The sequence below is a fragment of the Camelus bactrianus genome, chromosome 3, assembly GCF_048773025.1.
Source record: "Camelus bactrianus isolate YW-2024 breed Bactrian camel chromosome 3, ASM4877302v1, whole genome shotgun sequence".
NCBI lineage: Eukaryota > Metazoa > Chordata > Mammalia > Artiodactyla > Camelidae > Camelus > Camelus bactrianus.
In genome coordinates, this window is record NC_133541.1 from 14956164 (window position 1) to 14979583 (window position 23420).

Genomic DNA, 23420 nt, shown 5'->3' on the forward strand with positions numbered 1-23420 from the left:
TCCAGACTAATGAAGAAAGTGGCCAGGACTCAGCTTCTCTTGTGCCTGGACCCCAGTGGGGAGTGGCCGAGAGCCTTTGGATGAAGATTCCACCCGACTGTGATGTAAGACCTGTAATTCAGGCCCAATGTGACATGTCGCCTTGACATCTGGTGAAATCAGGGGGGCCTTGGATGACCTAAGTGCAAGTTCCTGCCCCTGCTCTGCTCCCCAGCCAAACAACCTTCCTTTTCAAAGGGGCCAAGCACTGTGCCTACTTACCCCTGAGCAGTGGGCTTCAGTTTCCTGTCAGCACATGGGATCATTCAAACAAGCCAATGAAATCCTCCTATGGGAGTCAAGGGGACCACCGCCTCTTGTTACTACAAATCCTGACTCCCCTGACTGTCCACCTGTTCTGTGTGGTCCTGGGTGAAGCAGCATCCTCTTCCAGGCTGTGGGGACATGTGACTAATAAACCCCTGTGTGTCTCCTCCGTCCAGTGGCAGGTGTTACACGTCCTGCTCTTCCTATAATCTTAAAGGAGCAATCCCTTCCTCACCACGGGGGTGAATAGGAGATGACTGTGTTATTAGAGCAGACAGATAGCTAGATATGAACAGAGAAAGGGGGATGCAGGCCAAATGGCAAGAATTGGGCAGAAAGGAAGGAAACAGGACAAATGCAGGAAATCATACATCGTGTAAACACCAGGGGTCCCTGGACAGAGAAAGAAAAGCAGGAACCTCTGAGCTGATAAGTGGTCACACCTTTTGGGGTGATGAGTGGCCTGGAGGCCGACAAAGACAGGTGGGAAAAGGCAGGAATCTCCAGTGTCCGAATGTAACCTTTTGCTCATTATGTCCTCATTTCAATAAAATTAGCCTTGCAGATTAGAAGTACCCATCATGCACCGATGCCATGGCACTTCCCATCCAGACTAAATAAGGACAGAACTCCCTCCTCCCTTGGGAAGGTGGAGTTGGGATGAAAATCAGGCAATAGGATCCCAAACCCTTCCCTCCCCAGTGAATATTCTGCTCATTCGTTTTTACACCCTGTGTAACCACCTTGCCAAAGTAACTCAGCACAGCTGCTCTCCTGAGCCTGCCCCTCTCCCCTTGAGAGTGAGTGTACAATCCATCCCTTAATAAATCCTCACTTTACTTTCTCAACCTCTGTGTCTCATCTCTGAAGTCTTTCTGGAATGGGACATGAACCTGGACACTGGTTACATCTACCAGCAACAATCAGAACACATGGATTTTGGAAAACATTCAACAGGTATAGATGCACATCCACCCTGGAATGGAAGTCTGGCCCCACCAGTGAGAGTTCAGCAGAAAACCAGCTGAATTCGCAGGCTCCTAAGGAAAATTGGAGAAACTGCATAAGTGTCTGCTCCTGTAGCTGGAAGAGTCCTAACCTTTGCTCCTGAATCAATGAAGATGATAGGTGTTTTCTGCTAGTGCTTCTACTGGTAACTTGCTGGCTGCAACGCTGCAGGCACAGAGCATCGTGTCAATAGAGAAGCAGAATCCTGTGCAGGTGAGACTGGGGAGGAGCTGAGGGCCTGGCGGAATTCCTGCTGCTCAGAAAGCACCAGCAATCAGACCTGAGCACCCATGAATGTCTTAGACTGCTACTGAGCCAAACTCATTCTGATCACCACATGACAGACCAATAAATCAGGAGGTGAGGTGCTGGGGCAAGGAATTACAACTTTATTTGGAAAGCTGGATGACTGAAGATGGGGGACTGATGTCCTAGACAACCATCTTACCCAAGTCAGAATTCAGGCTTTTTATACCAAAAAAGGGAGGGGGTGTGGTTGGTTGTTGCAAACTTGTTGGTGTCAGAATCCTTTGTTTTTGCTGCTGTCCACGCAGATCAGGTCATGTTGTTCCCGCAAACCTCCAAAAAAAAAAAAAATACTATTTTCTGTTTCGCAACTTTTTATGTCTATATGAATGGAAAAGTGTTCTACCCTTAAAGGTCAGAGTCTTGAGAATGGGCTCTCCTGTATATTTCAGGCTCTAGGCAACATTCTTTTACCAATGGTGCAGAACCAGCATGACTCAGCACAGGAAACAGAGCCCAAGGCTAGAGCTAAAGAGATTTACTACAGAGTCAGATTTGTTCTTCCCTATTCAAGGCCAATGAGAGCACACTCATGTGTGTTTCACATCACACATGGAGAAGAATTAGACTTACAGAAATAGACTGCTCTTAGAGAAAAACAAATGACCAAAAGATAGATAACTCCAATACAAACAACAATAACAGCAAGAACCATAATAGTAAGAGTGCTTCATGACAGCCTGTTTTAGCATGTAAACATTTTCATATAACTTTAATATAATAATATTCCAACATTTTAGTGGATGAATAGAGAAAATGGATGGTCAATGTTAAAACCCCAATCGATGACCTAGGCAATCAAATGAAAGAAATAGCTCAAGATTCAAAGCAAATCTACACAGACTTGGAAATCAAAAGGGAAAAGATAAGAGTCCAGAGCAGAGGTCTCATTAGGTAGGACCACTACTCACGCAGTTCTAAGGGCACCATCCACACAGCACAACCCCCAGACTTCTGTCTTGTGGTGTTTCCAGATCCGGGAAAATTTTTATGTGAATAGCTTAGAGTTCAGAAGATGAAAACAGCAGAGGAAGAGAGAAGGTGAGATCATAGCAGAAATTTTCTCTGTATCAAAGAGGAATCAGCAAATTTAAAAGGCTCACAGAATTCCAGGAAGCTTGGTAAGAAAGAACAGATTAAGCATATCCTGCTCTAGTGACATAATACTAAGAGAAACTGTCACAAGCTCTCAGGCAGAACAAGAAAAATAATATGTACTTTACAGAGACTGGAGCGGTGATCCTCACCCAGCTGGACTGATCACACAGGTTAGTGGTCAGGGACCATTTTGAATAACAGCCTTTTTATACTTCAGAAAGCAGAGAGCTGACCACCATCGCTGCACTTGCTGCCTGGGTCAGGGACAATGTGACAGCTGGCCGGCAGAAGCAGCGACCTCTGATTCCTGTTAGAACAAAGATCAGAACTGCATTGAGAGAAGACCTTGAATAGAACTGCTTTTTCACTAAGCCACAGAAAACGCTACTTTTTAAAACAATTTTTTTTTCACACATTAATCTTGTATTTCTCTGAGGGCAAAAAGTAACTGAGTCAAGATACAGTGAAGTTGCATTTCTTAAGTAAGTTAGTGAAATGCAATTTATAACTGTTTTGGCATCAAAGGCAACAAAATTTCTTGGTTGGTCTTGTGCTGAAGAGTCTTGTTGATGAGATCTCAAGATTATTCTGACGGGGTGGAGAGGTTTGAGCAAGTGGTCAGTGCAAACAAATGTTCTGTGGAAAAGAAAGGGGAGTTTAGAAATTATGTAATTTGATATGTTTCTTATTTTGAGAGAGCACGGCACCCAAAAAGCTTAGAAAGTTTTAGAACAGGTAAGTAGCAGGCAGGGGGGCAGGATATTTTTTCCCCGTTATCCCATGTTCTCATGCTCATCCCATAAAGTTGATATCTATCTGTATCTGTTTACTACCTTTTAATTTTTGCCATGATCTTTTGCTGAGGACATAAATTATTTCGAAAATTTTCCAGATGACGAGTACTGAGAAATTTGTGCTTTTTAAATGCGATAGGACTAGTCCAACAATAGTTGTTACAGTTCCAGTGCAATAAATGTTGAAAAACTCCCTCCTGATACTTATTTTTGGCAAAGCAAAATTTATTTGTTTGGAGAGTTTCCAAAGAGAAAAATTATGTCTAGCATGAGTTTTATTAACTGATTTTTTTTGGGGGGATATGAATATTTGCTTTCACATTTTTTTTTCTCTATCTAAGAGACTGTGACTCAGTTATTTTTCCCATTTTATGTCTGAATGTTGGAGAGAACTCTGGAGAACCAAGCATCTGAGGATTCTGGAAACACTGGTTCAGCACAGTAAAAAAGCAAATTGAGAAAAATATGCAAAAATATAATTAGTCTGATTAGTATTCAAATACACCTAATAAAATAGCCATGCAATATTACTTTCTATTCAATAGATGGCCGAATATCATTTTAAATAGAAATACTTGTCTTCAGCTACAGGTTGGAGAAGTGGACGTTTGTATGTTGCAGTTTGCAGTATAACATGGTGTAACGTTTCTAGATAGTTGTTTAGTAACATATTTTTAATACTTAGTACCAACTTGTGACTGAGTTTTCCAATTCCAGTTTTATGAATTAATCTTTAGGAAATCCATCAATCAAATCAACACTGGATTATAAAGAATTTTTACTGAAATTTATTTTTTAATACCCCCAAACAAAAATAATCTAAATGTCTAACAATATGTTAATGATCACATACTGTATGTAGCACATTCAGCCATGCAATGAAATTAGGAATAAAAATGAGAATTTCAAATGTGTCTGTTCTTATGTTCATTGACATACAAAGATGGACTTTCCTTATTATTATATATACATATATTATTATTCCACACAAATAATGATTTTTAGTATAAAATTCAAATGTATTTTACATACAGTTGTATATATATGCATATTTATATACATATTTTTATACATTAATAATCTCTTTTTTACCATGTTTTCTCTATTATTAAAATTATTAAAATATTAATATACATTTTTTCTTCAGGAAATTTTTTTTCTGCTTTACTGAGGTAGAATTGCAAATAAAATTGTATGCATTTAAAGTGTGCAATGTGATGATCTGATATACATACCACTGTGGTTATCAGTCAAATTAATTAACACATCCATCATCTCACATAGTTCATTTGTGTGTGTGTGTGATGAGAACACTTAAGATCTACTATTTTAGTAATTTCAAGTATACAACATTATTAACTATAGTCATCCTGCTGTCTATTAGACCCTCAAAACATATTCACCTTTTAATTGAAAGTGTGTACCCTTTGATCAGTATCTTTCCATTTCCAACACTCTCCAGTGTTGGCAACCAACACTCTACTCTGTTTCTATGAGTTAGACATTTTTAGAGTCCACGTGTGAGTGATCTCGTGTGATATTTGTCCTTTTCTGTCTAGCTTATTAAATTTAGCATATGGCTCCAGGTTCATCCATATTGTTGTGAATAGCAGGATTTCTTCCTTTTTTTATGGCTGAAAACCTATATATATTAGATATAACATATAAAATATATTTTACATATAACTATTATATATCACATATATATAACATATATGACATTTTCTTTAACCATTTACCTGTCAAAAAACATTTAATACAGTTTTGTTTCAGATTTTAACCCCAAAACCAACGAATAATCTGGCTTTTAATGGACATTGAGCTATGTAGAATAGAGATAAGGTGCCCAGTTTCACAGCTTAATCAATTTAGAAGTATTTTCCCCTACTAGGAATGTCAAAGGAAGAGTGTGATTGAATTATTCTTTTACTATGCAGATGCTTAATGTTATTTTTAATGTAAATTTTTCAGAAGTCAGTTCATTTGTGACGGCTACTCAGAGCAATATGAAAGCTAGGGATAGAGCCACTGTTTGGGGCTGATGGTGCAATGTTAACAGACAACACATAGAACAGACCTAAACCACAGGTTCCTCTCCCATTAAACAAAATGAACTTCAAGAGTAGATCAACTTCAATTAAATTTATGAAGTAGCTCAAAACATTCCAACTTATAAAATGGTGGATGTTTTGTGGCTTTGAGTGAACTTGCCTCCAGGCTCACCGATTTTATAAGTCAGAACTTAAACAAAACCAGACCAAACAAACAACACACAAAAATGCAAACATTACTTAAGATTTTCTGTTAGTAATCTGAGAGAAATTACTATAAATTGTTCCTGGGAAATGAAAGCTTAGTATCAATACCTGAATCACAACAATGTGCTATGTTATGAAGCAAACTTCTAGTCCAATGACAGACAGAATAACATAGTTAAAAGGACAATTCAGTTGTACTGATGAATCCTTTTATCATTAACCAGATACTGAAATTTGATCAAAACATTGGTCATTTTCAATATCATTGAAAATATGAAATCTAATTTGACTTTTTTTTTCCTTACTATGAATGTGATGGGGAGAATTATAGAATTCATTACAACCAAAAATAGAATGGAACAGAATGGAATACTATAGAACAGAAGGGAAGAGAAAAGATAGAAGAGAATAGAATATGAGTTTTTGGTTTTGAACCTGGTTTAATTCTTCCTCAATTACTTACTAAAAAATGATTCATGAATGAGCTGCTTAACCAGATTGGGGTGGCTGGCTGGCTTTCCTTCTTTCTTTCTTTCTTTCTTTCTTTCTTTCTTTCTTTCTTTCTTTCTTTCTTTCTTTCTTTCTTTCTTTCTTTCTTTCTTTCTTTCTCTCTTTCTCTCTTTCTCTCTTTCTCTCTTTCTCTCTTTCTCTCTTTCTTTAATTTATTTACTTTTTAAAACTACTCACAGAGATGTGGAAATTAAGAGGAAATATCTAAAGTAGAAGGCATAGCTAGGTACTTGACATAGTTATTTTACAGCGGGTGGGTAAGAACATGACACAAATTCTTTGTCCTTTGTTCCATCCATTCCAACCTTTAAGCATTTTATCATTGAAAAGTCACAAAAGGCATATCTAATTCAGTTCATGAATACATGTCTAGAAGGAACAGATGAAATATTTGTTGCCAGAATCAAAATACAGTTACTGGCAAAGCAAGAGGATCGTCTTCACTAATTAGCTTTAAAATGGGAAAAAATGCAAGCCCTGGTTTTAGAGTCAAAGACTCAGTTGCACAAAGTCAGGTGAAGAGAATCCTGAGTTAACAGTAAATCCTAATGAAAATATCTGTTGGAGTCAGTTTTCTGTGCTCTATACTAAATGCTTTTTACCAAAAGAAGGATGCGCTTGTTAAGAATCAAGAATAAACTTGGGTTTAATTAATATGACTGTAGCATTGAATCATAGGAAGGCCATAGATTACTGTGTAGTAATCAAAGCTGACCTGGGGTATTCAGTGCTTAAAACTGGCTTTTTATAGTGGATCTGGACAGACAAAGGAAACCATTTAAAAAGCTCTTGCCTACAGTCTAGTCCCATGCCTTCCTCTACACAGAAGATGCTCACACTCATCCACTGTCTCCAAAGGCTAGCGCTCACATTTTCCTTAAATTTCCTAGGGAGCTGATCCTCAGATGCTGTACCTTATTCTATACATAAAACCTCTGAATTCAATGTCACCCCTTTCTTAACTCTAGCACTTGTCCTGGCTAAGCCCAAGGCGGCTTCTTTTATTCATCCTTCAAAGCTGCTGTTAAGAATTTAACAATTCTGAGGGAAAGTCACGATTAAGAACTTGGCAAGCTATAAGACTGACATTTTCAGCATAGCTGAATGAAAAATGGAGTGTGCTGGAGATGGTCTGTGAAATTCTTCAACCAGAGGTTATATAACTTTGATTCAGAGACCTTGGAGTGAAGTTACTTGGATGGCTTTTGAGGTCCCTTTCAATTAGCAACTTATGTGCTGAGGTCACATCCAATAGAAGTAAGTAGATAAGTGTAAGAACATTCAAAATGAATGGGTAATGAGTTAAAGATGAATTACAATTATAATTGATATTAAAATTCAAGTAATATTTATTGAGCTCATAGTATTTAAAAAATGTATTCCATAAACATTTTTTGACCACAATTTATGTGCCAGACACTTACAATACAGTAGTGAAAAAAATGGGACAAAAATATCTGCCCACATAAAGTTTGCATTCTAGTGGGAGGAGAGAAACTATAAAAATAAATGTAATAAATATGTAAATTATGTTAGTTTAAAAGTGATCTGGGTAGAGAGTAAATGAATATAACCTTGTAAGAGAACTCCTAGGTGCTGGAGGTGGGTTGGAATGAGGGCAAGAACCACATTCTGTTAAGAATTTTAACACATTTTGCTGCATGCCTAAATTTAATGAGATTTTGACTTTCAAATATAATAAGCCATACAGACTGAGAAATCACAGATAAAAGATTTCAAATAACCAGCAGGTTTTATCTGAAAGGACAGAGTCTACATGTATATTGGTATGCATCAAGCAAATAATAGTTCATTCTTTTCATGTTTGCAACTTTTTTATTAACTTAAAAATCCAGTATCTTGGAACAACATGCAAAAAAGAAGCGGAATGATTCCTGTTTCAATGATTCTGGAGGCATCTAAATCCTTTAAAATCTAAAATCTAAATCCTTTCTAAGGTTGATTTATATTATAGCCTATAGTCCAAGCAAAACAAACATCACTAGAGTATCATTTCTTGAACTGCACCTGGAAATTTGGTCTTAGTCTCTCAATGTTTGGAATAGAGTAGACCTGGGAGTACAAAAACAAAACAAAACAAAACAAAAGCTAAACCCTAATGTCCACTGAGAACATGCCTGATATTTTACATACATGAATTCATATACAGTTAAAGGAAAAAACAAAACACTCCTAGAGTAAGATGCCATAATGATACATGTCTCCGGACAATGAAGGCAGAATATGTTTAACATTAGCTGTGTGGAGTTCTACTATTGCATGATTACAACCTTAATTTTTTAAATTCTATATTAAATCATGGAGATTTTCAGTTTTCTAAGAGCTGGAAATTTCCTGTTTCAGCAAAATATAACTGAAATATATATTGTCCCTTTTGTTGAAGATCTTAATCGGGGGGAGCTTTGAAAGAGGAGAGTATGTAGAGTAATATTGGGGACTTACATCTCATTGAGTCTCCTACCAGCTCAGAAAAACCTCTTCACCGAAGTAGAAGAGAAAGAAAACATCTTCCTTAGTGAATAAAATTTTAATCAGGATTTGGTGTGAAGTCACAGGCAGTCCACTAAAGAGACTGTTAAGTCAGAAAGAAATCTCACCCTTTTTATAGCCAAGTGGACACAACCCATTACATACAAATTCACAAGATAAATGATGACTAGCGCTCTAGTAAGAGGACTTGACAGCACTATTTGTCGCATGTAGTGTATCCGAATTCACCTGGTAGTTAGGATGACCATTTGTGTTAGCTAATTGGCTTTTTTCCAAAAGAAAAATAAACTTCTCATACCTTTATGTCAGAACTTAAGGCTAGGCACCAGCCCAGATTAGCCTTCTACCCTCCCACAGAAACAGGGAGATGAGGAGGACTGTCTTTCCTGATGATATTTTAAAGAAATAACTCCTAGACCCTTGAAGAAACATTACTAGATTGAAAAATTAAGAGGCTCGTTTAACTGGTAAAAAGGTTTACACACATTTCAGAGAAGCTGAGAAATACTTTAAAACTACAAGTTTTCCAAAGTAAATGCTGAAAGAACTAATGTATCTTTCTCATTTTTCCATCAGGAAAAATTATCTTTTATAAAATATTGTTGTTTACCTTTAGAGTACCCATATCTTTATATTATGTATGCAGTAATAAATATATCACTTTTATGAACATAAGATGTGAAATTTCATTCATACTGTAATAAGCAAAAATATTTCTTATAAATAGATCACAAGGAAAGAAATTAATTGAGGAAAGCTTATTTCTGACAAAAATATTACAACTGATAGGAGATATTTATATATTGAAGTAAATAATTTATATTGAACAACTTCCTTTATAAGAATTGCAACTTAAATCAACATTTAAGCAAGAACATCACTGTTTGTCAATCTTTAGCTTCTTTACTTCTAAATATCATATCAAAATAGGAGCATATAATGACTTTAAAAATATTTGTTAAGAAAAAAGCTAGTATAAGAAAATCAGATGCCACAGATGATTTAATTGGTGAACTGAATTGTGTTTCCAAGAAGTATGAGGGTGTGATAATAATCATTAAAACTGTGCCTTGCAAAACATAATAATAAATTAGAAGCAGTCAAGGGAAAATCTCAAACTGATTGGGATTTAGGCTTATAATGGGTAGTAAATATTTCCCAATTATCTCATAAAGAGTAATGGTGGTATTCTTTATTGAAATTGAATTCCCTGTCTTCATATTCGCTGAACAAAACTAAAATCAAGTTGACATACAAAACACTAATGGAGGTATTTTCCTTTTGGATTTTAAGGTGAACCTGTGGTTTCTTTTCCTTGGACCTTTACACAAAACATAGCTCATGGTAAACAATCTAATAAATGAATTTGTTTGGTTTAATTTTTACTTTACTATTTTAAAAGGAGTGACATTTAGGAAGAAGTATTTCACGAGCTAACCAAGTTGGATATAGAATGAGCATGAGGAAGCTTAGTTATGAAGGACCACTGCATCAGTGAAGCAGCAAGACCATGGACAGGCAGCCACGGAACACTGATTTTACATCAATTTTATGTAATCTTGGATCACTTTTATGATCTGAGATTATTCACTTATCAGCATCAACATTTTGAAAACTTACTCTTACAATGTTTATAAAATTAGACATATGCCTGTAAAGTCTGTAATAGTTCCTAGTTTAGAATAAGTGCTCCAGTAAAGGTAGATATTCTGTTACTATTTGAGTTTCCACATCCTACTGCAGCTTCAAAATGGTTTAGGAAATGTGCACAACCTTGCTAATCACTGTATGGGTAAGCACAAAGAAAGCTAAATATGTTCAACATATTTTGGAAAAAAGAATCTAATCATTTCTTCAACCTATATCATGAAGTCTGTAAAACAACCAAAAGAAAAATAGTTTGCCTACAGTAATCTATACCATACAAGACACAACAAGAGAGAATCCAAACATGGGAAAAATAACATTAGAAAAATTAGATGAAATGGAAAATATAGTTAGTGTAAAAAATGCATACCATTAGGGGTTAGTGGGAGTGACATGTATGGCCTTGAGCTTCCTATTAAAAAATACAAATAAAAAGATACATACTTAAAGTGTGTTAATTTCCTTAAAACAGCATCAGGGGAATCCAATAGTTTTCTTATTTCTATTACTGAGAACCGAAAGAACTTTCTCATGTTAGGTCTTCAAAATGGAAAATTGTTTTAGATAAAGAAAAAGCACGCTATTGCTTCTGTTATCAATGATATACTCTATTCAGTAAGATATTTCCTTTGTGAAATGTGAAATGAAATTAAATCACTTCTATCAAGCTCTTTTAAAATGGAGCCAGAAGGCCATTCATGAGGTTTTATACATGTCCTCACTTGGTGGAACCTTGAACTTTGAACTAGGTCAAACCACAAGTATTCTGAGAACTCAGAAAGAACACCTACAAGGTGTCAGAGCAGTGGACTTTTCCTTCCTCTAGTAACAGCCTTAGCACTCAATCCTGTTTAGTTAAGACTAGCTTCTGCGTCCAACTCCAATTCTAATTCTTTGTAATGTAAATCTCCCTTCTTTGTTTTTAAAAGCCCTTGATTTTTACTCCTTATTGAGATACTGTTTGGGTTGCTTTCAAAATCTGTGTGTCCTGAATTGCAATTCTTGGATTCCCAAATAAATGTTTTCTACCTTATTATTGCCTCCTAGGTGTATTTAGGGTAACACTTAAAAAAAAAAATTCTCCCTTGGAGTTAACACATGTCAAAGCAAAGAACGATAATTCTCTGATGAGTAGAGGAGGTTTATGTATGATAGTTTTTTGGTCAATGTTAAACCAATATATATACAATTTCCATATATGTGTGTGATGTGTGTCCATGTGTTATAAGCATATTCTTGATTTATCATTGAGATATTGATAGAAATCAGTGGGAGAGAATAAATTATACTCCTTAGGAATTAGCACTACCAAGTTCATATATGTGAAACCAAGCACCCTGTGGGGCCTTCCTGGGGATAGATCTCCCCCCATGTCTCTGCATCCCCTGCCTTTTGTTTATAAAAAAATGCTTTAGATTCCTAGGCTTTCCTGACTTCCAAAGGACAGATTTAATCTGAGAAGTGAGAAAATGCAGAAGCAAAGGAAAAGAGTCAAGCAAAAAAAAAAAAAATAATAATATTAGTTGAATTAGTTGAGTCATATGATTAAGGTCAAGGACATTTAGTTCCTCCTCAAGGGCTATAGATAATCTCCTTGAGCTGTTTTGCAGATGCTAAAACTTCTACCAGGTGGAGGAAGTTAACTGCATGCTGACCAGGAGTACTTAGACCCCAAACCAGTTGGAACTAGAAGGTTGACGACCTTGACTCCCAAAATACTACCCTGTTACTTCACCACTAACCAATCAGAAGAATGCGCAGAAACTTATCAGGAACCGTACAGCCATCAACCCTAATGTTGCATCTAGAAACCCTTCTCCAAAAGCCTTTGGGGAATTTGGGTCTTTAGAGCAGAGGTGCCTATTCTCCTTGCTTAGCCCTGCAATAAAGGCTGTACTTTCCTTCAGTACAACTAGGTGTCAGTAGATCGAATTTGCTGTGCATCAGACAAGGGTATCCAAGTTTAATTTGGTAACACATGTAGTTCTTTGATGAGACTTTTTATCCCTACATATGTAGAAAAGAGAATAAAACCTTTATGCCCATATGAAACAATATAACAAAGAGATTAATTAGATTCAATCTTCCTTTAATAAACATCAAAAAGTAATCCAAATGTTCTATCATTAGTTTCACAATAGTGGTGCTCATGCATTTTGACCAAAATAATCTTGATGTAGATCATTAGAAATTTATATTTTATAAACTTCAACAGATCTATTAGGTTGCCCAGAGGTCTAAGTTGTTCAAAATCATTGAAAGCTTATTGATTTTCATTGTCTAAAATGTTCTAATTATTTGAATTATAAAGAAAGATCTTATAGTTCAAACTTTCTTTTACCGATCAACCACATGTTGTACTTTCTTTTAAATCTAAGTTTGTGAATTACACTTTTAAGTGCTATATTTTTGAATCTGAATTAACTTTATGTAGGCTAGAGTCACAACTTTTGTTATTTTGCCAGCTCATTTTTGGCTTTCAGAACATATTTATAAAAAAAATTGTCAGCAATATGTATTTTTATCAAGAATCTAGTTTGAGGAGAGCTATACAAAACTATATGCATTCAAGGACTAAATTCACTTATAATATTAACAGGGGTGCATTTTGCAAATATGCTTTTGATTTTTTTGAAAGCTTGCCTAATCTAAATGGAATGGAAACAATATGAATGCTTGCGTAAGTTAGCAAGAAATTTGTGGAAAACCTCTGAAGAGCTTTTAAAATAAGATACATGCTCCTTTATCCAAAATGCTTCAGAGGTAGTTCTTTTAGTTTATTTTTGGAGTTATGACTCTAGAATTCCATTTAAAAGGATTCTCATTCAAATACAAAAAGGAAAAGGAACTTAAAGGGGAGGTATAAGTGACTCACTGATGTAAATAGCCCAGAGAGCAATTAGGTGAATCATGTATAATGAACTTGAGTGAATAAAAAGGGCTGGTGGGAAAAAAAATTGAATTATATTAATATAAAAAGTCTGTATCCAGATTTTATGTGTTTGCTTATACTAAATGGGTGAAATAACAGGAAGAATTAATGGCAATAATTTGGAAACAGAAAGAGCAGAGTATACGATGTTTTTCCGGGGAGAATAACAACAATCACATACAATAATTGGTGAATTTATATACATATACACACAAATGAACCACATACAGATGTATTCCAAAGATTAAATTTTATTCTAAGACTCTCATTCTTGGACTGTCCTAAGATAGTGAAACAATCCCCTAATTTTCAGCTTTCAATCCTTAAATTTTATTTTTATTCATGACTAAAAATTGAATTTTTGTTTCATTTATGATTTAATGTTATCTTAAACTATCTTTTGGTTTTGCTACCATAGTTACAGTCTTTTCATCTTAAATGTATTTGTCCATTGTATTTTACTTCCTGAGCAGGAAAAAATTTGCATAATATTGGAGTCCTGTTCATTATGGCTTGACAATGAACACTGTCTACCACAAAATAGCATCATTTAGTTCATTCCTATGAGCATTTTATTAACCAGAAGTATTTAATCATAAAATCAAGTACTTTGAGATTTCCACCGATCGTATGATGCTGACTCATTTTGATGAATGGTTCATGTTACTTCCACTGACAAACTGGCAATGTCACAATTTACCCAGACTCTCTTGCTCTTTGAATACTTATCTAAGAAGTAGTTTTGCCAATTCTAAGAATAAATAAAAGAAAAATTCAAAGAATTTAGGAATATACATTGAAAACCTTTTGTTACTTTTTATTAAAAGGACTTTTCAAACTCGTTCTATGAAAATGAGAGGGAAATGTGCGTATCTTGTAATATTTGAAATAAAAATGGACATTATAACTTTTGAAAGATAAAGTATTTCAAACTTGAGGCATTAAGAATTTGGGAAAAAGATTAAAATGATCCTGGCCTTAGGCAGCTCATTAGTTCCACACAGATCTAGTATCACATGTCCTTCAAGAACACATTTGAAATCTCCTAGCTAAAGATTTCTCTTTATTTTTTGGATAATACGTCATTTGAAGAACATTAATCTTAGATTCTCAAAACTGCTGTCCAATATGTCCGCAGCTGACTGGTAGCAAAAAATGAAAGGTAAAATAAACGCACATTAAATCATGTCATTTGTTTAGCTAATTTAGTGGGAGAGCAATGGGAATATGAGGGAATAACATATTTGAAAAGCAATTTTATAACAGCACATTTGTTTCCATCTTCTCACAATAAAATGTTGGCTCCAAGGTCATTATACTTCTAGCACATAAATACATCCTATTGACACTGATAACTTTTAAATAATTGAATTTTTTAATTCCTTATATGCTTTGTGGGGAGATGCGTATTTATAGAAATTGCATCATTAAAAGATTACAGAAAAATTTAATACTTAGAACATTTCTCTATGTGTAAACTATAAGTTACCTCAAATGAAGACGATTTTTGTAAGGATTAAGTCAGTCAAAAATGCAAAGCAATTAGCTCATTTATTAATAAAAAGTTCTCATCAACTTTTAGCACTTATTATGAATATTATTTCTGTTGTAGTTATTATTAAATCATTATTCCCAAATATTAAAATGATTTAGATTTTCCTTGTGTTTCTCTTTTTTTTTTTTTCCAGACAGTAAGTGGAAAGTTTAGGTGACTCAAACTGACAGAACACAGGGTTGTTTCTGTAATAGGAAGTTTGGAAATAATAAAGAATTCACCTGAATTAGGTAACTCCAAAGAAGAAGAATTATAGAAGACACAATAATATTGATGAGTTAAGCTGTATTTTTTAGAGTATGCTCCTTTTTAAAATTCATTCTAGTGAAAAATGTAGGATTTGGCGCTGAATAACACAATCAGACAATTTCCTCTGGGTGTGCTTTCCATGAACTCTTAATCTTCCTATGCTGTGAAACCTTAATTAAAAAGGAGACTATTAGGAGTTTGCAATGTATTTAATGAGAGGGCAACTGACATCTCAATATGAAATGGAGCAATTGCATTCAAATAGAAAAAGAATGATTATGGGAACGTCTCTTAGAGTTCACTTAAAGTTCTTGCAGTATAAAGGTCTCGTCTTTATTAACACTGAATTTCTGATACACACTTCTTTTAAACGGCCCACTTGAATGCCTGTGGGAGATCTTCTTAGTCTACCACCCAAAGCAATATTTCAAATTAGTAGAATTAACTTCAGTCTCTGTGACATTATCATATGTCATTTTCACTATTTATTTGAATATCTTTAAATATTTCATTTGATGTCCTAGAACCATGTATTTCAGAGAGAAAATATTATTTCATAATTTCTTTTGATAATTTCTTTTGATAATCTCTCCTAGATCTGAACACACCTAATCAGAATTCATCTTTCATATTGCTCTTTTATCCTAACTACAAACACACACACACAAAGCCCAATAGGACTAGGGGATAATATATTTTAGAAAACATTACATACTAATATTTGGGTATTATTTCTTTAATTATCTTTCACTGGTTTTTAAAAACACATTGAAGTTACATGGGGACTCACCAAACACAGGACCCTGAGTCATTCAGAGTACTCAATAAAGCTAAATTGAATATGAAAATACTTGAGTTTTTTTCTCCACCTATGTGGAACTATTATAAATATAAGAAATTCTGCAGAAAAGGAGAAAGGTGATTTGCAGAATCTATATCAAGCCATTAACCGATTTAAATGAGCAGTTTTATGAGAAAGAAAGAAGGTCGAGGGGAGGGTATAGCTCAAATGGTAGAGCTCATTCTCAGCACTCACAGGGTCCTGGGTTTAATCCCTAGTACCTCCTCTAAAAATAAACAAACCTAATTATTTCCCCCACCAAAATAAAATAATTGAATAATAAAATAATAAATAAATAAACTATAAAAAAGGTCAGAGGATTAGTTGACTGAATTCATTTGGTCATAAAGTGTTTTTCCTCAGCTTCACCTTAAAGTAAAACTAGTAAGCAAACATGGAGTGGGAACTATATAGATAAATATGATAATAAGTATATTGAAAGTTTTCATTCCATAAATATTGTATGAATTTAATGTTTTTTTAATTCTTCTATGAATTATTAAATATTTCAATTTCCAGAAAAATAAAAGCATGAGAAGCTCTGTGTGCTACCACCCTCCTCTACTAAATCTAACATTTGGCCACATATGCTTTATTAAAAAATAAAATGCTATGGAAAGCTGCCATATTCTTCTTCCCAATTTCATCCTTTCCAGTATATTAAAATAAATAAATGATTTAATGCAATGTTTTATTGTGTTGTTTATCATATTTACCATAAGGCATTTCTATCCTTATGATCTAATTTTTCCCTCATGTCTTTTGCCATATGTATGCTTGTTTGATTAAAAACAAAACAAAACAACTATGGGTGTATATGTCTCTTTCTCACCTTCCCATATATTCATTTCACAAACATGGAAAATAAAATGATTTTTTTTCTGTTATGTTATTATATTGTTTTTAAATTGATACTATATTCATTTTTATTGAGGTGTAATTGAAAAATTTGTATATATTAAAAGTGCACAGAATGGTGATTTTACATATGTATCCTCTGGGAAATGAATAGCATAATGAGGCTAATTGACAGATTCATCACCTCAGATGGTTTTAAATTTTTGTTTTATGATGAGAACACTTGAGGTTTACTCTTAGCAAATTTCAAATACACAACACAGTGTTATTTAGTCACCATACTGAAGACTGGATTCCCAGAGCCTGCTCATCTTATAGCACAAGGCTTTTAATCTTTAACCATCTTTTCCCATCTCTATACCCTTCATCCCTGCCCCCAGCCCCTGATAATAACTATTCTGTTGTCTGTTTCTATGAGTTCCTTTTTGGGGGTTGGTGGGAGAAGGGGAATTGATGGAAGCCTATGACACGTAAGATATCAGTATTTGATGTTCATGTATCTGTCTTATTTTAGAATGCTGACATTTTATTTTTTGTTATATTTCTACCTCTCTCTCCCTCCTATTTAACTGACTATATAGATAAAATATATTCTAAAGAATTTAATTGGAATTACATGTTAAGAGTTAGGATAATAAACTTAAGGGGTAAAGGTTTCATCTGCTCTATCCATATGCTTTGTTTGGTCTGAGTGATGTCCTGAAATGGATCACCCGAAATGACCTCAGCATTTGCCACTCCCAGTTATGTTACAGTGAACTGATTTGCATTCTAGATTCCTGGAAACATTTGACTTTATTATATCTGGTAAAGAATGAGAAAATGTACATTAAAATGTATCAAGAAAAGAATTTGATATACAATGGGCATTATCTTTTAAGTATCCACTTAGATTAGTTCCATAGAATTTCAATTTATTCAAGGGAAGAAAACATAATAACTTAAGTAAACACTTGTAAAATACATTAAAATTTATTTGTTTCTTTTAGGTGACTATCATTGTGTACCCTATTTTCTGTGGTATATCCTGAACGAGTCAGTGTATCAGTTTAAATAGAGAATCCTGAGTTTATCTGCAATTTCAATTTCTAACTCTGTTATGAAATTTCTCTGAAAGCTGTTCCTCAGAATTCACTTTAAAATAAGTCCACTAACATCCAAGTATTTTCCAGGTTTGACCACTCTTTGTCTAAAGCCCTTTGGGTGATTTCAAGAAGCCAAGTTTTTACCATGGGACTCTGTTTACCCAGCCAGAGCTGATTGAATAAGAGATAGACGCTGACAAACAAAATAAAACAAAACAAAACAGAAAACCAAACCAAACAAAAACAACGACAACAACTAAACCCTTTTGTTTTGGAAACTTGCAATTTGGGTTGGTCTTTGTCAATTCCTTGAATTGGGGATGTTTGAACCCAAGATGAGTGACACGCATTTTCCACTATGTGCATGGCAAAGAAGAAAAAGTTGGTCCCATGAAAAAAAGAAAAATGACACTAAAAGGCAGAAAAAAATCATAAATGAGAAGTCAGGTGGTGAAAATGAGAAAAAAGATGCTCTGTGACTTGAGTGCTGCCTTTATTTTCTTTTCCAAGCCTGAGGAATCTTGCTTATAAGTGATGTCCTTGTGTTTCTCAGAGTGAAATGCTATTATTGTCAGCCTGAATGAGTTTCATTAACTGTATTCAAATGATCCTTCGCTGTGATACTCACCGTTAGTTTTCTCAGTATCATCAGGGGTAAATAACGTCTTTCTTTTAAATCCAAACAAAATGAGATGTTTGTATTCAAGTCATTGACAAGAGCCTAGGATTTGGAATGTTACCTTTGGGATTTGGCAGAGTGGAACATGGCTATTCAGTAAGGTGAAAACAAACCCCTCATACGAATGTCCATTTACACTTCTTAAGTAAAATGGTTTTTTTTAATAAAATATTTTCACAAGTACTTAGCTCTTGTCATTATTATTAATATTTTGGTTGGATAATAATTACTGATTAGAAACAGATGACAAGCAGACCTTCTGAACCCAGACCATGTGTCTATGAGATCCTGGTCCTGTCTTTCATTAGCTTGTGGTCTTGGGAAACTTACTTTAAGTTATTTAAAAGGAGATTATGATTGCCTCACCCCTACTATAAAAATATTGTAGAAGGTAAAGGAATTTATAAACTCAAAATCCTTGAAGCCATGATTCTTAGTGTTTAAGTACTTTTAAAATTAATTGGTTTTAATTGTTTTTCAGTAGCACGTCATATGGGAAAACCTATTTTTAAGAAAGTGTAAAGATAGCATTATCATGAAGTGACCACTATGGGGATAATGGATTTTGTTACATGAGAAAATCACTGAGAAACAGTCAGCAAACACTGATGTCTCAAATAAAGAAACAGCTGTATCCAGGAGACTGAAGAGAATACACAGTACTTCATAACTGTAGTTTTCTGCATTCTCTCAAGTTCCGTGGAGACCCACCACCAGGGGACTTTGCTAGCGTAACCACAGACTGCATTCAGTTGGATTTGCTGGGTCTGGGAGCAGTTTGGTTACCAGGTTGTACAGCTGGGAGTTACTCAATGATATATGGAAAACAGTCCTGGCACAAGTCTAGACACTATTTTCCTGATCAACCTGTAAGTCTTCTCCACCTAATTTTCCTCCGTAAGTAATTGAAAAATATATAAAATCCATTCCTTGCTAATAATTTGCCCCAGTTGCCTTTGAAGAATGCATCCACACCACTGTCCTTCTTCTTAAAGTCATTAATGCTGAAGACTGTACTCAGGTTTGTACTCAGTTTTGAATCACGGAAGTGTTGTAAGCCCTGAGATTTTGGCAGCTGCATTGAAAAAAGCAGCAGCCTGTTTTGGCTGTTATAAGTTTGAAGGCCTCAATACCTAATAATTTGCTAATTCTCTTCTAAAAATCCTTTGCTGTAAGTTGTAAATTGTTCGTATGATCAGCAATGTGTGAAATTTAGGTGTCTGACTCTGCTCTCTGCAGGGGACTCCTTTAATTTGGTGTTGGTCCTCACACTTAAATTCGGCCATCATAGGAGGCCATGCTTTCATTATTATGACAAAATACACGGAGAATCACATTACCTTGAGTGGATTTCATAAGATTTTTCATCCATTTCATTATTGGCCAGTTCCAGCTGCTGGTGCTCAGCTAACAGCAATATCATCTCATGTAAAATGCTTCTTTTCTCTTTAATGATTTTTTTCTACTTATTTATCACTTATGATTATTTTTATTTCATTTTTTGTTATTTTTTTCATGTGCCATGAATCCTGAATTTCCAGTTTTTGATTTCTTTATTTTATTGTTTTAGGACCAGAGATGAATTTTGGAATTACAGAGTCACGGTATACATTCCAGAATCTGCTACTTACTAGTTACTGTTTCCATGTCTTGGCTATTGTAAATAGTGCTGCAATGAACACTGGGGTGCAGCTGTCTTTTTGAAGTAGGGTTCCTTCTGGATATATGCCCAGGAGTGGGATTCCTGGGTCATGTGGTAAGTCTATGATTACTGCTTTGGCTCCACTGGCCAACTTGGTAACTGAGCCCACCCTGTCCTTGGTAATTAAGGGACAGTACTTGGGCCTCACAGCTCTGGGTTCCCATTATTCCTGTTGCATTTAGGGATTCAGTTTGATGATAGGTTTTCTCTTGTAGTATCTGACCTAGTGAAAACAGCAAACTTAAAGCTCTTGGATAATGCTGGGCCTCCCTTCAGAGTATGTATGTCCCCACATTCTGAAGTTAGTCTGACTAAAATGTTCTAAGGTAGTAAATACATGGCCAGCCAGAACCTCACTTTATACAGATACTTGGTTAAACATAACGACTTGGCAATATTTTGCGTATCTCTACTGTCATATCGTGACACAGTCTACCAGTTCCTCTTTACCTCTGGCAATAGAATCCTTGGTACCTGTAAATCTAATCTCTAAGATTAGAGACCAATTCTTTAAAACTAGGAACCAATTCAGGAAACTCATCTTTAAGATTCTGTTTCTTCCATAGATAAAAGAGATTTTCTTCCCAAGGAAGCCTTGGCTCTGCCCTTGAGGCCTTTCAACTCATTGAATCAAGCCCATGCAAATTAACTGGAATGATATTCTTAAATTCAGCCGATTATGAACTTTCATCAAATTGACAGAATACTTCCACAGCAGTGCCTAGATTAGTGTTTGACTGGATGCCTGGAGACTGCAGCCTAGCAAAGTTGATACGTCTAGAGGCCGTTACATTATAATAAGCCCATGGGGTGTTTTGAGAATAAAATGTCCTCACCTATAATAAAGCACTTACCGCTCTGTCTGGCACATAGTAAGTGCTAGAAAAAAGTGCAAACTATGTGTGAGGCATTCTGTGCTGGATTTCTACTTCTTAAAGCAAAATGTTTCCTAACACTTTTTCATAATTAGTAGGGAAACAGGGAGCCCCCTACATGCTGGAAAATGACTTGCAGGAGCCTGCGTTCAGCCCTGCGCTCATCCTTGTGCTGATCATTCTGACAACGCTGAGCATTATAATTGGTCCAACTTGTCACATGTGCCCTCTATTGTGTTCAGGGAAGCAGGACCATTGCTAGAAGAAAGGTGAGAAAGAAGTAGACAGACTCCAACAATAACCATCATTTTCTACTTTTTAACACACACGCACGCACATGCGCATCTTTTCATACACACGATTCCAAACTTGTCCCTGTCTGATGCTGAGCTGTCACCCTGCGTGCTACTCAGGATGCACTCACAGATGTCACATCCAGCTCCTTCATCCGCACCTCTGTCTACGGTGCCTACATTATCTGTATTCTTTACATTTAGGCCTAGATTTGTTGCAATATAATCATGAAATTTACGGACTACATGATAAACATAACTAATTTTTATATAGCCAGTGTTTAATAATGGATGGAAAGCTGAGAGACTCTCACAAGACAACCAAATAGAACAGAATAGAAGTGAAAGCAGCATGTAACAGTCTCCTGTAACACTTCCATCATCCTACAGGCCAGGCGAAAGGGAACTGAAGCATTTCCTTTACATGGGATGGAATGAATAAATTAATTAGCTAATCTAAGCTGCCCCAGATTCTGCCACCTGAAAATATCCCCTTTCTTCCTTGTTTTCTGTCCACCAAAGAGGGCCACTGGGGCTGGGGAGAATGGCAAGTGATGGTCTTGGATGCATTTCTCTCTGGGTTAAGCATTCCCAAAGCAGAGGGATGCTCACATTGAAGGAGAGACAGTAGGTAACCCACATGAGTCCCTTTGAAGACATTTGCCTTTTGCTAAGTAGACTGATGACATTTGTAGTAGGCAGTTCCTCATCCACGGAATGCTGCCAGCAGGATGTCCTTGATTTAGGACTGCTTACGAGAATCTATGGATTTTGGAACATGGATCCAGGAAACTACCACACAAGCCAAGTGATTGCCTGGATATCAAAGAACTTTTTATAACATAAATGGTCCCTGCCTGGTGAGACAATAACCTACACCTTATTACAGATTTCATGCTTGGTTCTGGGCTGAGGAGTGTTTGTCTAACATGAAGAAGAGAGACCTGGGAAGCAGGTGCAACTCCTCTTCTTGACCTGATCATCTCCCTTACTCATAAACCGTAAATTATTATCAAGATTAATCCTGGGTAAGATCTTGGATCCACAGCAGTTCAGTTTAAAAAAAAACCTGATCCCTATGTTAGTTCAGAGAAAACTGGCCTATTTGACAAGCTTTGTTTGGCCTCACCCCTATGAATGGGTAGGTGAAGAGACTGAGAATTTTTTTGGCTGCTGAAGAATCCCAAGATATTTCTCTGGAAATCTGAGGACCTTAAAATATTAATTGACTGAACATCAACTCCAGCAACTAACAAACAGTGCCAGAAAGATGCTAAAGTCAACAACTGCAGATCAAAGCCCACCCTGTATTTGTGGATGTTGTTGTCATTAATAACTGGCCAGGGTGCTGCCATTCCCCCTAGACTCAGTGCGTTGCAGACAGAAATGATCGGCCTCAGCAGGACTTTGGGTCTGTCTGGCTTTGCCTTCTTTATTTCTAGACAGGCCACATTTTATTTCTATTTTTTTCTAACTTGCAGCATTTTTGACTCAAAGCAGAAAGAAGGGAGGAATTCTCTTCAATCTCCTATCCTTTTTTTTCTTTTCTTTTCTTTTTTTTTTTTTTTGTCTCCAAGTCAGCTAAAGAGACTCAGTTTGTACATGTCCAAGTACCAGGATATCATAGAGGTATTTTAATAGCTGGTTCCTGCCTATTAAAACCCGGATTACTACCATGTGTGTTTGTGTGCCAAGGCTACAATAATAAAATAACACAGAGTATGGCTTAAATGACAGAAATTTACTGTGTCACAGTTCTGGAGGCTGGAGGTCTGAAATCAAGGTGTCAGGAGTGCTTGTTCCTTCTGAGGGCTGTGAGGGAGGACCTGTTCCAGCCCCTTTCCTTGGCTTGCAGTTGCCTCCTTCTCCCTGTGTCTCTGCACACTGTCTTCCTTTTATGAGTGTCTATGTCC